Here is a 14,678-nt window from a genome sequence, read left to right as displayed (position 1 = left end):
GATTTAGCCACAGATAAAGAGTGGGGAAGAGCTGTATGTTCTCTCTGCTTATCTTCGCATTGTTTCCAGTTGTCTAGTACTTCTTGCCACTGGACTCCAGCAGTGCCAATTCAGATGTGGTTGTGATTGCGCAACCCTTGCCTCATAATTACAGGTGCAGTTACGCGTATAGGAGTTATCCATTGTCTTTTTAAGACTGAACTGAGGCATTGTGTGCATTGACTCGTAGCGCAACGGATAAAATGCTAAGCTTAATTAAATTAGACATAGAGATGCGATTCGAACGAATGCTAAGACGCAAACGATTCTAATTGCTAACCCCCTTTAATTCTCCTGTTAATTTAAATGCGGTCTTTTCGTCACTCCCTCAAGCTAACAAGTTTTAACATGAACGTGTTTAAGCAAAGCATTTTTTAACCAATGAACATCGTTTCAAACTCAAGAAAGTAATGCATATATGTAAAAGTGTAAGTCACTGTAAACTTAGAAATTTGTTTACGACCTGGTCAAGAATATCAGTTTGGGAGTGACTCCAGCAGCAAACTAAACGAAAGAAACCCAAGAACGACAACCCAACTCCCCACCCTGTTATAATTTTTAAAAATCATATTCGAAAAATCCGATTAAATAAGTAAACGTCCGATTTTGATCACAGTTAACATTTATAAAACCTAACATCATAAGTGCATCATAATTTTGTACCGCACAAGGAAGCATGTGGAGAATCCTCCCGATGTACCGCGGTACTCGACTAGAACAGACAATCAGTAGATTTGATTGAAAATTGGGTAGTTTCACCGATTTTGATTCGGTACTTGTGGAAAAGGACTGCTCCCGTATCGAGGCGGTGATTATGTCTGAAGGCGACTACATTGAATACATATCAAATCTACTTCATAATTAATATGAATTGATGTTTTCAATAAAAGTTTTAAAATAAAGTTGAAATGATGTTTTTAGGGCGACATTTTTATCGCTCCACCCTGTACTTTAAAATTTTTTTTTTTTTTTTTTTTTTTTTTTTTACAAGTCAGCACTTATCAAGGCCCGGAGGCCACTCAGAGATAAGAGTTATTGCGTTTACAGTAATCAATGGGGCAATATCGTAGTAATCGCTAGTAAGAGATCTGATAGTGTCTTACTTAAAGGGGCGGTCATCAGGAATTTGTTTATGTTGGACTTGAAGACATCCAAGTTGTAGTCAGGTGGGAAACAGGCAAACGGAAGAGAGTTCCACAGGCGTGCACTTCTAAGAAAGAAACTTTGTTCATGTAATCTACGTTTTGATTTAGGCACAGATAAAGGGTGGGGAAAATTACTAACAGTGGTTTCAGCTAGACGAGTGTTTTTGTGAAAGATTTTCGAGAGGGGACCAGAGATTGGAGCTCAGACAAGCACTTGCCATGGAAGTATGAAGTCATTTGATATAAACAGCTGAAAATACCTTTTTAAGTTAAAAAAAAAAATGCAATGATCTTTGGGATGCCAACTTCCCCAATGCGGATTTTATCGGCATCACTGGATGGAGACACCCAATGTCTTAACTTCCTTGAATACGGTATTCTTACGCTCTTTACAGTGTCAGGTGTCTAGCCTGGGGGTATTTAGTTCTCTCCAACTGCAAAAACTGTGACACCAATGTTGGAAAGTGAGACTGAGAAGTCAGCGCCCCCGAGGAAGAGCACTCTGATCTGCAAAACGTCCTTGGGCAGTCCGGTTAGCATTTGCCGGTAGGGGCGCTTCAGACGATAAGCAACCGTGCTAGAAAACTACTTACGCCTGAAAGTATCCTGTACCTCTACAAAGTCAGCATTCTCCCATGTATGGAGTACTGTTGTCACATTTGAGCTGGTGCATCTACTACTTGTCCCTCACTCCTGGACAGGGTTCAAAAGAGAGTCGCCAACCTGATAGGTCCTGAACTGTCATCTAGGCTCCAGCCTCTGTCCCATCGACGAAATGTTACATCACTCTGCCTGTTCTACAAATCCCCTGTACGTGAATACCCCCGACAAATCCGAAAAATCAGCCAAATCCCACCCCTTCACAGTAGAGATCCCTAGGTGTAAGAAAGCCTTCTACTCCAATAGTTTCTTCCCCAGAACTGCTAGGCTTTGGAACTTCCTTTTGGGATTCTGCTTTCTCAATTGTACTGACATGCAGAAGTTCAAGTGTAATGTGAACAGACATCTTGCTACTCATCTCTCTTCATAATATCCATGCAACTTATGTCCCTGGTAGTAGTCCATACATCAAAGTGGTACTGTGCCTTGTTTGGGGTGAAAATTGGAAAAAAAAAAAAAATAAATAAAAAACTAAAACACTTTTCTCAAAGAGAGATGGCAAAGCCTGGGATGGTGGACCACCTTAAACTGCACAGGAACAGCATTACACGGCAAAATCAACAGGGAATGCTTTATTACAGGAATGGTCTAATCTCTGTAGATTTTCAGCTGAAGCAAAGATCTCGCTGGATCAAAACCACCAACATTTCAAAAGGAGACTACACGTGGATGAAGTTTCTGGTGGAGTTGCAAACCACTCATCATGGAATCTAATATGGATTTAAAAGGATTTAAATCCTTATGGATTTAAATCCATTTAAAGGTTAAAGGCGGTTCACAGCTTAATGTGGACTGCCTTTAACTTTGTAATATTGAAACGAAGTTCTCATGTTGATGTTGCTATTAGGGGTACATTAAGAAGGAGAGATACAGACTTGACAATTAAGTGTTTCAATAGACCTCTTATGGAAAAGGAAAGAGAAGACCAAATATAACACTGGAAATAGACAATCGGGAGAGATTTGTTCCAAGCGGGAAGAAACTGGAAGGTCGTTGTAGATCTGGTTTCAGATCGAAAACGATGGTATACTTTGACTGCCTAATACGTCACAGGATGCGAGAGTTCCAAAGTTTTATTTATTTATTTACTCTTTTTCTCACGTTCACCCAAAACATGACATCTCGCCATTTGGACATAAGGGGCTACTATTTGGAATCATGGCTAGAGAAGATTAACAAGATGTTGGTTTACGTTACATTTAAACTTCTGCATATCAGTACAGATAGTGAAGCAGGTAGCAAGAAGGGAATTCCAAAGTCTAGTTCTTTGATTGAAGAAACTATTGGAGTAGAAAGCTGTATGGTATTTAGGGACCTCAACAGTGAAGCGGTGTGGTTTTGTTGGTAAGTGGGTTTGTCAATGATATGTACGTCGAGGGGGCACAAATGCAACGAGTTCATCAGAGCATATGCCATTAAAATATTTGTAAAACAGGCACAAAGATGCAACAGTGTGGCAATGGAACAGGGGTTAGAGCTTAGTTGACCGTTAGATTGAAAACTCTTTTAGGACCCTATCTAAGAGGGAGAGACTGGTGGTAGACGCACCAGCCCAGATGTGGCAGCAATGCTTCATTCATGGGCGAATGGTGGCCTTGTAAAGGTTAAGGATTATCTCAGGTGTGAGTAGTCTTCTAGCTCGATAGAGGGAAGCCACATTCTTTGCAGCAACTTCCGAAATGTCCTCAATATATTTGTTCCGATTCATATTGCATGCAAATGTTGGCTGAGGAGTTTGAAGGTAGAATTCGTAAGTAGAGTGTTATTTGTCATGGATATCGGTGGTTAGAGAGGCCTCTTATAATTGTTAAAGGAGAGCAGCTTATGTTAAGGAATAGAGGGAGAAAGAGAGAGAGGGGAGAGATGAATTATAGTGTAGACACGTTGACCGGAAGTTAAGATCAGCTGATTGGATTGCGTGCGAGTCATGTGATCAGGTTAGCTGAATCGTGGAGATTTGATTTGGACTCAGAAGGCAACGGACGGCTTCCCGTTGTCTCCTCCTCTTCACTTGTCTGTGTGTGTGTGTGTGATTTCCTTCCTCATAGGTTCCGAAACGGCTGAACCTATCTTTTGCAAATTTTCACACAAAGCTAATTTATATGTCTGGCAGTGTTCTTACTTATGTGTTGTACAGAAATCCATCCGATAAGTATCGAAAATCGAAAACATCTTATCTTAAAGCTACTCTTTCTTATAGATTAAAAAATTAGAGGAGAATAGTTTAGGTTACACCGGGAATAGAGGTTATCAAAGCTCAACAAATCATTTCTTAAAAAAAAGGTACTCATGCACTTATTGATCCCTGCTGAAATAATAACGTTATTATTTCAAAAGCCAATCTTAACATGGGGAGGGAAGGTGTTTTGTACCTATTCTATACGTTAACCTTACAATTGACTAAAAAAAACATATTAGAAAACTTTAATTAAACTTGGAAATACGATTTTTAAAAATAGCGCGGAGCAGTAAGTGCATTAGCACCAAAAAAAAAAGAATTATTAAGATCTGGAAATATAGCTCAGTGGTAGAGCATTCGACTACATGTCGAGTGATCTCCTGTTTAAAGCTGGGAATACCTCACCATTTTATTTTATTTTATTTCTTATTAATGAGCTCAATTTACAATAAAAAAGAGGTTCTATTTTAAATCGCTGCAAATCATTTCTTCGTTTGCATATTTTAAAACTAAACATTAATCAGATGTAACTTTTCCAGAGCATCTATCGTGAAGCCCCAAATTTAGGTGTGTCAGAAATTTCGTGAAAAATATTGAATAATTCCACCCCGTCTTTCTAAGCTTATAACTCCTCGAAAAATGTAATTCAAGGCCTAATATTTGTTTTCAATTAAAGGAGCAAGGACCATGGTTTCATTTAAAAAAAAAAACGTGTTTTTTTTTAAAAAAAAAAAAAGGTTTTAAACTTCGGACTTTACAGGTAAATTTCTAAAAAAAAAACTACTTTTTTTTGTTTTAGATTTGAATATATTATTTATTGACCTTTTCTCTTCAATTTGTGATATATAACACATTGGTGACTAAATTAATTATTTACTTTTTAATAGACATTTCAAAATGGGAGGCGTGAATTATTCGACTCCCTGTCTTTCCAAGCTTATGACTACTCGAAAAATGTAATTCAAGCCCTATTTTTTCCAATTAAAGGAGCAAGGACCAAGGGTTCATTAAAAAAAACAAAAGAAAAAAACAAACAACGTGGTTGAAAAAAAAAGGTTTTAAACTTTGAACTTTACAGGTAAATTTCTAAAAAACACTACTTTTTTGTTTTAAATTTGAATACATTATTTATTGACCTTTTCTCTTAAATTTGTGATATATAAAACTTTGGTGAGTAAATTAATTATTTACTTTTTAATAGACACTTGAAAATGGGAGGGGGCCTGAATTAAAAAAAAAAACGTTTGTCTAAAATATTATATTCGGTTTATTGGAAAGAGCATAAAATTTCACATTGACTCTGAAAATATCGTAAAAATAGAATCGATAGAAAATGCTCGATAGATTTTTAAAGTTTAAAAATTGAAAAATATTGAGTTCGTAAAATTCATTATTGTTTTTTAAAAAATAAAAAAAATATTTCTATTACTTTTAAAACAACTTTAATAGTTTATTTTGAAAGTATAATCCTTAAAGAAAATAAACAACCGACTTTTAAAAGAGAAATTACGAGTTTTTTTATATTTTATTCACAGTTTCGTGTTAGGGGTGTCAAAAATTCCTACAAAAATTCTGATACACCTGAAGAGACACAGGCGGAATTTGATAAACGACATTATCATTTTTTTATTTATTTATTTTTTTTTTTTATTTTTTTTTTTCTGCGAATCAGTCTACTGGGCAAATTATTCCTCGTAATGTATAATTAATAATAGAGGATTGGTTCTATAATAATGTTACAGAATGGATTGAGAGAGAGAGAGAGAGAGAGAGAGAGAGAGAGAGAGAGAGGTGAGTAAACGTGGAGTGTAGACACGTTTACCAGAACCGAGGGTAAGCTGACCAGATTACGTATGGGTGACGTGGTCAGGTTGGCTAGATCTGTGAGACTGGATTTGGGCTTTGAAGAAGACTTAATAGCTGTTCCCTCCCCTTCACTGGGAGTGGGGGACGCTGACGTGTTCAAAGCAAGCAAGATTTACTTCCATATTCTGTGTCGACATCTGGGAGGTAAATAAAAAACTATAAAACCCATTCATCGTCTTGGAGTGATAAATCTTCGTCTAACAGGTACCAGTCTCCCGCTCAAGAGAAGATGAATTCCAGATGGATCAACATCGACGACACATGAAGTAAGGTATGTCGAAGAAAATGCATGTAACACACACACACACAAAAGCATATGAACAATTAGATATGAACACACACAACCGCATATGAAACTAGACGATCATACGCACACGGAATTCTTTTATGACACGCATAATCTCCTTTCATTCTAATAATAATCATTCCATGACAACAAATACAATTATGGTCCTCCCCTTTTATGTTATACACCAAACGTCAATTTGGTGCCCCTCTATGATAACCCTAGTGATAACTTCAATGATAACACTATGTAACAATAATGCATACGCAATCTGCATAAATTAAAATATCATGTTTAAACGTACTGTACGACCGGGCAATGCCGAGCTGCCAGCTAGTTCATTATATATGACCGTTTGTGTTTTCGCCGGTCGGTCTGTCAGGTGCACGATGATAAAAACGACCCTTGTACTCTATCATTATCGGTTGGAGCACTTTCGTCGCTAAACCCGTGACACAAGAATTATAAAGCGAATAGTGTCACCTGTTAGCAGCTCCTTATTAAAACGAAGGTTGTGTGGTGCGTGAATTCTGATTTATTCCATCTTATTTTGTTTTAGTTGAGCATACCATTTATTTTAGCCTTAAACAATCGATATGTGAAAAAAAAAAACGGATGTAGATAACAAATGTAGTTCGTTAAGAACTAAAAAAAAGGTCGAGTGAGAATCAAAACGATTCTTTCCTATCGATTCATTCTTTTCTTTAAGAGTAAAAGACAAAAATAAACGGTAAGTCAAAGAAATACAATAGTGTGAAAACGAAGAAATTAAAAAGTGGTAGCAGTATTAAAAGTAGTAGTAGTATTCCTAGAATCAGAAAAAGAAAAATGAATATGTCGTAGTAATAGTAGCAGTGGCAATAGTAGTACGAATAATAATAAAACCAAGTAGTAGTAGTTATAGAAAATAAGTAGTAGTAGCGCAAGTAGGAGTAGAAAAGTAACTGTTAGTATTTAAGATGCATTAGTAATAGTAAAAGTTTTCTCGTACAAATGAATATTTAGTAATAATAGTAGTACTAGTATTAGTAGTAGTAGTAACAGTAAAAATTAAATGCTCGTGTACATGAAGGCGTAATTGTCACCTGTAGCATCAGTAGTAAGAATATCAAAGAATAGCAAGGGTGGTATTTTGTGAAAGTTCGGGGAATAAAAACTTTGAAAATGGTTTTTGGGGTATTCTGTCGAATAATAAATTTAATTGTAAATTTTCATTTACAGTTTAAAATTCTTTGATTTCCCCCTCTAATAAGCTCTACTTTTATAGTTGTGTGTATTGAGCTTTTTTTGGGGGGGGGGAATAATTCATTAATATATAAATATTCATTTTTATATCAAATTGAAGTTTAACTCTGATTTTATCTGGTAAACACACACGCACACACACACACACACACACACACACACACACACACACATATATATATAGAGAGAGAGAGAGAGCGACAGAGAGAGAAAGAGAGAGAGCAGGAGAGAGGGCACAAGAAAGAGAGAAACAGAGAAAGAGAGAGAGAGTAAATGACAAAAAGTTATATTCCAAAATTCATGATGTTGACCATCTTATAACTTATTCCTTTAATTCAGTTGACTTATATAATTCTTGGCAGTATATTTTTCGTAGCGCAAAATCAACCACTTAATTATTATATCAATCAGTGAATCTATTATGCCCTTAACTCATCAGAAGAAATAGCAATCCGTCGAAAGGAATTGAAATGTGATTTGACATGGTAAAAATCCGAAAATTGGAAGAGAAGCTGCAGATACCTTTATATTTTCCATTACGCCATATCGAATTTTCATATATATATATATATATATATATATATATATATATATATATATATATATATATATATATATATATATATTAAATTGTAATTCAATGAATTTCAAAAAACTCTCATTGAAATGAAATGAAGTGGTTGAGTTTCATATCAAAGAATTTTTATTATTCTAAGCAAGACAAAGAATGCTTAAATTAATCTCCTTAACCTATAGGATTTCGATGTCTACCATCTCATCAGAGGAGGGAAAATATTAGCAAATAGTTATAAAGGTATGCACCCTATTTGCTAAAGTCAGTGAGACATGGAAAGTCAAAGTGAAAATAATACATGTATCAGAAGTCCTGTAGCAGGAGGATTTGTAGAAAAAGGATATGAATGTTTTTTTAGATCCAGCTTGCTTGGTAAAATCCATGTTATACGTTCTTTACATCCATTTGGTAATAATGTCCAAGTTATATATTGGGTAATCCGCATAGCTGTGTAGATATCCGCATAGCTGTGTAGATATTAGATATCGGATATCTACACAGCTATGCGGATTACCCAATATAATTACAATTTAATTTATTTGCTCTATCTTGCATAACGAGCAATTCTTGTTTAGATGGGATAACTGCCAGTAATATTTTGTAAACCTACAATCTCACGTTTCCATAACAACTGATTGTTAAATAAAAACTATTCTGAAGTATATATATATATATATATATATATATATATATATATATATATATATATATATATATGTATATATATATATATATATATATATATATATATATATATATATAGTATTATCCACTGGAGGGCCATGTATTTAACAGCTGTCCTGTTCTTAAATTTCCGAAACAGCTGCACTTCTATTTACAAAATTTTAGTTAAGGTTTTCTCTTTTCATCCTTATGTAGTTAAATTCTGTTTTAAAATTGAAGACTTTTGTGAAATCGGCTTATGCAAATGCTATGTCTATTTCTATTTAGCAACTTTAGTTAATGCCCTTCCCCCCCTTTTTTTCATCCTTATATAAATGAATTCTCTTTTGTTATTATAAACTTTTTAGAAGTCGGATTATGTAGGTGCTAAGCCTGCGATAGGTTAAAGTTAATTTTTTTTCTCTCTCTTCCGGGAATTTAAACTGCATTCTTTATTTTTATTTTGCATTTTTTATTGAAAGCTTCTTTAGACTATATATATATAACGGTCGGGTTTCAATCCTGGCTTGAGGTAGTTGCCTGTCTAGCCGCACTGATGAGCTGTGAAACAGCGAAACAGTACTGTATGTGGATGACTATATATATATATATATATATATATATATATATATATATAATTTTTTAAATATAATTATCCACTGACACGTGCTTCGTCGTCTACGACTCATCAGAGTGGCTGAATCTAGCGAGACTCGAAATCTGGACCCACTGATAAGAAGCCTAAACTTTTACCACGGGACCACCTCGCCTGACTACTAATGTATCGCGTTTTTATGTAGACGTTTTTATTTGTTTTTGTTGATGAGTCGTAGACGACGAAACACGTGTCAGTGGATAATTATATTTTTAAAATAATATATATATATTCGCTCCCCATTTAAGAGGGTACCAAATTAGTCAAAGGGAAAATTATTCCCAACTCGCATTTAGGTAAAAATGCAATTTCGTATGAATAATTGAATTCATTCAAAAAGTATCGCTAACAAAAACAAATAAAAACATATATATATATATATATATATATATATATATATATTATTATTATTATTATTATTATTATATCATATATATATATATATATATATATATATGTTTTTATTTGTTTTTGTTAGCGATACTTTTTGAATGAATTCAATTATTCGAATTTTCATATATATATATATATATATATATTATCATTATTATTATTATTATTATTATATCATATATATATATATATATATATATATATATATATATATTTATAAAAAAGTGAACCATATCGTAAATTCAATCAACTACAAATGGAAACCGGGGTGAGGAAAAGAAAAAAAATATATATATATATAATGGGGCAAGTTATATGTACAATTAAATAAAATAAATAAGTCGATTAAAAAAGATCGTTAAAATATACCCAAAGCGCTTTTCGTTCAGACAAACATTTTCAAGGGTCATAAGTCTGAAAATTATTATTTCATATATATATATATATATATATGAAAATTCGATATGGCGTAATGGAAAAATATATAGGTATCTGTAGCTTCTCTTCCAATTTTCGGATTTTTACCGTGTCAAATCCCATTTCAATTCCTTTTGACGGATTGATTGTTGCTATTTCTTCTGATAAGTTAAGGGCATAATAGATTTACTGATTGATATATATATATATATAAAAGATAAATGTACCACGAATGTGCCCAGTGCATAGCCGGTGTTATATATTACAAATACATTAATTCAGCTTAATTCGGCCCTTAAAAAGCTAAATGATTTACTAAACTGCTCATTTATCGAGTCTCAAAAATGGTTTATTTTGCTGTGTGACAGTCTATAATACTTATCTGTCTCTTATGAGTTGTTCGAGTGCAGCATTGGTTATATGCAAAATGAAACACGTATGATGTACTTATGATAAATGTAAACTTGAAAATTCGCCTGTATGGAACATAAATAATGGAATATTAAATATTAAATAAATCAATGAAAATTAAAAAAATGAAAATAATAATTGTGGATTAATTTTTTTGTGGTAACTTAAATATTATATGTATATTTACAGTATACACGCTCTGAAGGCGATAATACATCTTCATTAAGCTTAATATTCGTAACGAATTTAACTATTTTATAAGAAATCTATAGATATATAATAAAAAAGTATAAGATTTTCTTGTGTACGGCGCGTTTGCTAGAGTGCTAGTCTCGCATGGAAGAGGCTCGGGTTTCGAATCATAAGTTCGGATATATCTAACTGATTAGCCCAAATGAGAGCGAAACTCGAGTCTTGGACTTCCGGTTTGTTGTCTTTCGTGGCTCTTGCCGGCTGCAATGTAGTTTGGCAGTGGAAATAATTATATATTCTCTCACACATTCTGAAAATTAGGATAGACTTGTCGTGATGACATCCCTAGCGAGTATGAATTCCTAGTAGTGAGACATCGACTTGGGTTAAGGCTGATTGCGATGTTCACATCCCTTGTTCGAGACAAAGGTAGGTGCATTCCACTGTCGGATTTCCTCGCGGTTTACTTGATCTATGATAGTTAATAAGACTTTCTTGTGTGCGGCGCGTTTGCTCGGTTGGTAGAGGGCATGATATTTATATATATATATATATATATATATATATATATATATATATATATATAATTAATTTATTATAGTAAAAATAATTATTTATATATATATATATATTAAATTTATTAGAGTAAAAATAATTATTTATATATATATATATATATATATATATATATATATATATATATATATATATATATGACTAAAAATCATAACGTTTTAATTTTATCTCATGAATAGAAATGTTAATATCCAGCATTCCTATCTGATTATTTTGCTAACAATTTTCCTCTGGTGAGAAGAATTAACATCCTTTGAAACTCTGCGGATTAAGACACACCAGTTTGGGAGTATTCTGCCGAATAATAAAAACTAATTGTAAACTTTTATTTTAAAGCTTTGTACTTACTATTATATATATATATATATATATATATATATATATATATATATATATATATATATATATATATATATATATGTATAATCTTAATAAATAATATGCATTGTGCCAACATGCACCCGAATCACGGATTTTATCAATATAAAAACCAAACGCAAAAATTCAACTAAAAAAAGAAACGGAAATTATTAAAACTTCTCGTTTAACGAGTCTTTACAATGATTTCATTCGATGTGCCATATATTATTTGATTTTTAAGATCACAGCGATAAATGAACACTGTTCAATTTGCACGATCTGACATTGTTAGAGTTTCAGAATATTCACGTTTTGTTCGAAATTTTCAAGCTGAAATAATCGCTTTTTTTTACCGAAATCCAACGAATAAATTTTAATTTGTAAAGAATAGCGAAAGGTGTGTCTTCTACCATATACGAAACTTCTTTTTAGTTTGTGGTTGACTTTTTTTATAAAGTTTTAAGTTTCGAACATTTGCTCATAGATTTGACTCTTATTAAAATATGGCGACGTCTAAGTCAAGGATTCTCGTTTCTTTTTTAAGTTCGATCTTTCTTCCTCTCTTCTTTCCCCCCCCCCTCATCCTTTATCTTTGCCCCTGCTTTTTTTTTTCGCTCTTTATCTTATTTACACATTTTCATAAAATATGGCGTCGAAAATTCAAGTATCCTAATTGCTTATCGGCTTTTCTCCTAACCCTTTCTGTGTCCCCCACCCTCTATTATAGTAAATAATCTTTTTCTTCTTTCACTCTGATGCAGAAGTGCACACGCCTTTTCAATATGAGATCTATTTCTGACATGACCAAGTCTAGATGATCTACCACCTACTAAAAATGCAAACACATTATTTATAAATATATTGTAAATTATTTTTATATTTACAGTACAGGATGGAAAGATAAAATTGTGACCCAAGAAAAGACGACATGATTCCATCTCCGTTTGATGAAAACCGGTTTTATTTTTTTATTTGTTGCTGACCATCTATTAGTTTGCAGTTGTGAATAAATACCAAGAGCGATTGGGGCCTTCTATCATGTCTGAAAGTTACACAATGTTCAACGAGCATGCTCGGAGATGCGCCGCTGTACAACTCATGCTCTCTACTGATCCTCGTAGTGACATCAGGATCATTGTCAACACTCTCTAAATGCTGATCCGGGCGGTTCAATGCTTGAGGGCACAGCTCAATGATGTTTCGGGTCACGGATATGATCTTTGGTGTGGTTTTAAGTGAGGCCACATCATGCTAACTCTACCAATAACTGAAGGAGTACAAAGAATAGTTATCTGTTATATTAGGTGCCTTCAATAAGTTTCATCAACGCCATTTCTACTGCTACAACAACCATAACAACCATCACCATTGCCCTACCGCCGCCACCACCAATGCTGTCACCGCTGCTGCCAACACTACCACCTCCATCACCACTGCAACTGCTACCACCGCCGCCACCGCCGCCACCGCCGCAACCACTGCCACCACTGCCACCACTTGCACCACCACTGGCACCACCACCGTCACCATCGCCACCACCACCGCTTCCCTCACCACTACAACTGCCACCACCATTACTGCCAGTACCACTACACTGCCAACACCACTCCCACTTCCACCACCACCACTGCCACTACCACCACCACCATTCTTACTGCAACAGCCACCACCACCACCGCCATCACCGCTGCCACCTACTGCTTCCATCTCCACTGCAACTGCCACCACCAGAGCAACCACTGCTACCACTACCACCACACCTCTTTCATCACTACCTCCACTGTCACTACCACCACTACTACTGCTATCATACCATCACTGCCACCGCCACCACCACACCCGCAACTACCACCATCACCTCTACTTCCTCCACCGTCACCACCGCCACCACCACTGATGGCCGCTGCCAGCGAGAAATCAATGGTAAGAGGCTGTTGCGATAACGCAAATTTATTTGCAAATGCTATCGAAGGAGGTGGAGAGAGCTGGACGTCTGGGGAGACTTGTTGTCACTCAGTTTCCAGAGAACACCACAGGTTTCCAATCCGATCTTTGATGACTTGTGTGAAAGCTCCATGTGAGACAGTAGTAATAATAATAATATCTCTTTTTTTTTTCGTCGCTATAACTAATGCCGCGCCAAATAAAATAGAAGGATGGAAAAACCAAGGACAGAAAGCACTAACCAGACCCCCGTTGGATGAGCGTGATGAGGATTGGAACCTTAGGGAGGCTTATTTCCACGAATATCGCAGTGAAGATCAATGGTTGCTACCCATGAGAAATCAATGGCAGACGACTGTTGCGATAACGCAAATTGATTTGCAATGGTTGTTGAATGAGGTGGAGAGTTGTTGTCACTCAAACTCCAGGGATTACTATAGGCTGTTTTCGAAGAGAATTCTTTGGTGATGGCTTTTGTGAAAGCTCCTATTGAGTAATAATATCTTCATGTACATGAATGATCTAAAGCTGTTTGTAAAATGGAACGGGAAAAGCTAATAAACCTAACCAGAATATTCAGTTAGAGAATGTGAATGGAATTTGGAATGGAAACGTGTGCACTACTGGGAATGAAGGGGTGAAAACTAACGGCATCAGAGCGTATGAAACTGCCCAACCAAGAAGATATATGAACACTTGGTGAAGATGACGCTTCGGGTGTCCTGAAATCTACAGAAATGAAGGAGAAGATTGGAAAAGAGTACTTGAGAAGAACAAGGAAACTCCTAGAACAAAAAAAATACAGCAAAATAAAAATATGATTGGGGTGAGAAGGTAGTCTACTGGGAACTGTGCAAACGACTGCACTCTTAACATGCAAACAAATAGTGCAGATGTATAAGTGCAAAAATAATGCCATTTTAGACGTTATATAAAAAAACGACATTATTTTTGCGCGAACCTAATAAAACGGAGCAAGTACTGGGAAACTAACTCATACAATCTTCTGGGCGAAGGAAATACAAACAAATGAAACTCTGCGAAGCAAAACATGATAATCAACAAGATTAGGA

Source organism: Euprymna scolopes, chromosome 39 (assembly GCF_053919585.1).
Source record: "Euprymna scolopes isolate OS-2025 chromosome 39, ASM5391958v1, whole genome shotgun sequence".
In the NCBI taxonomy this organism is placed as follows: Eukaryota; Metazoa; Mollusca; class Cephalopoda; order Sepiida; family Sepiolidae; genus Euprymna; species Euprymna scolopes.
This window is presented reverse-complemented; position numbering follows the sequence as displayed.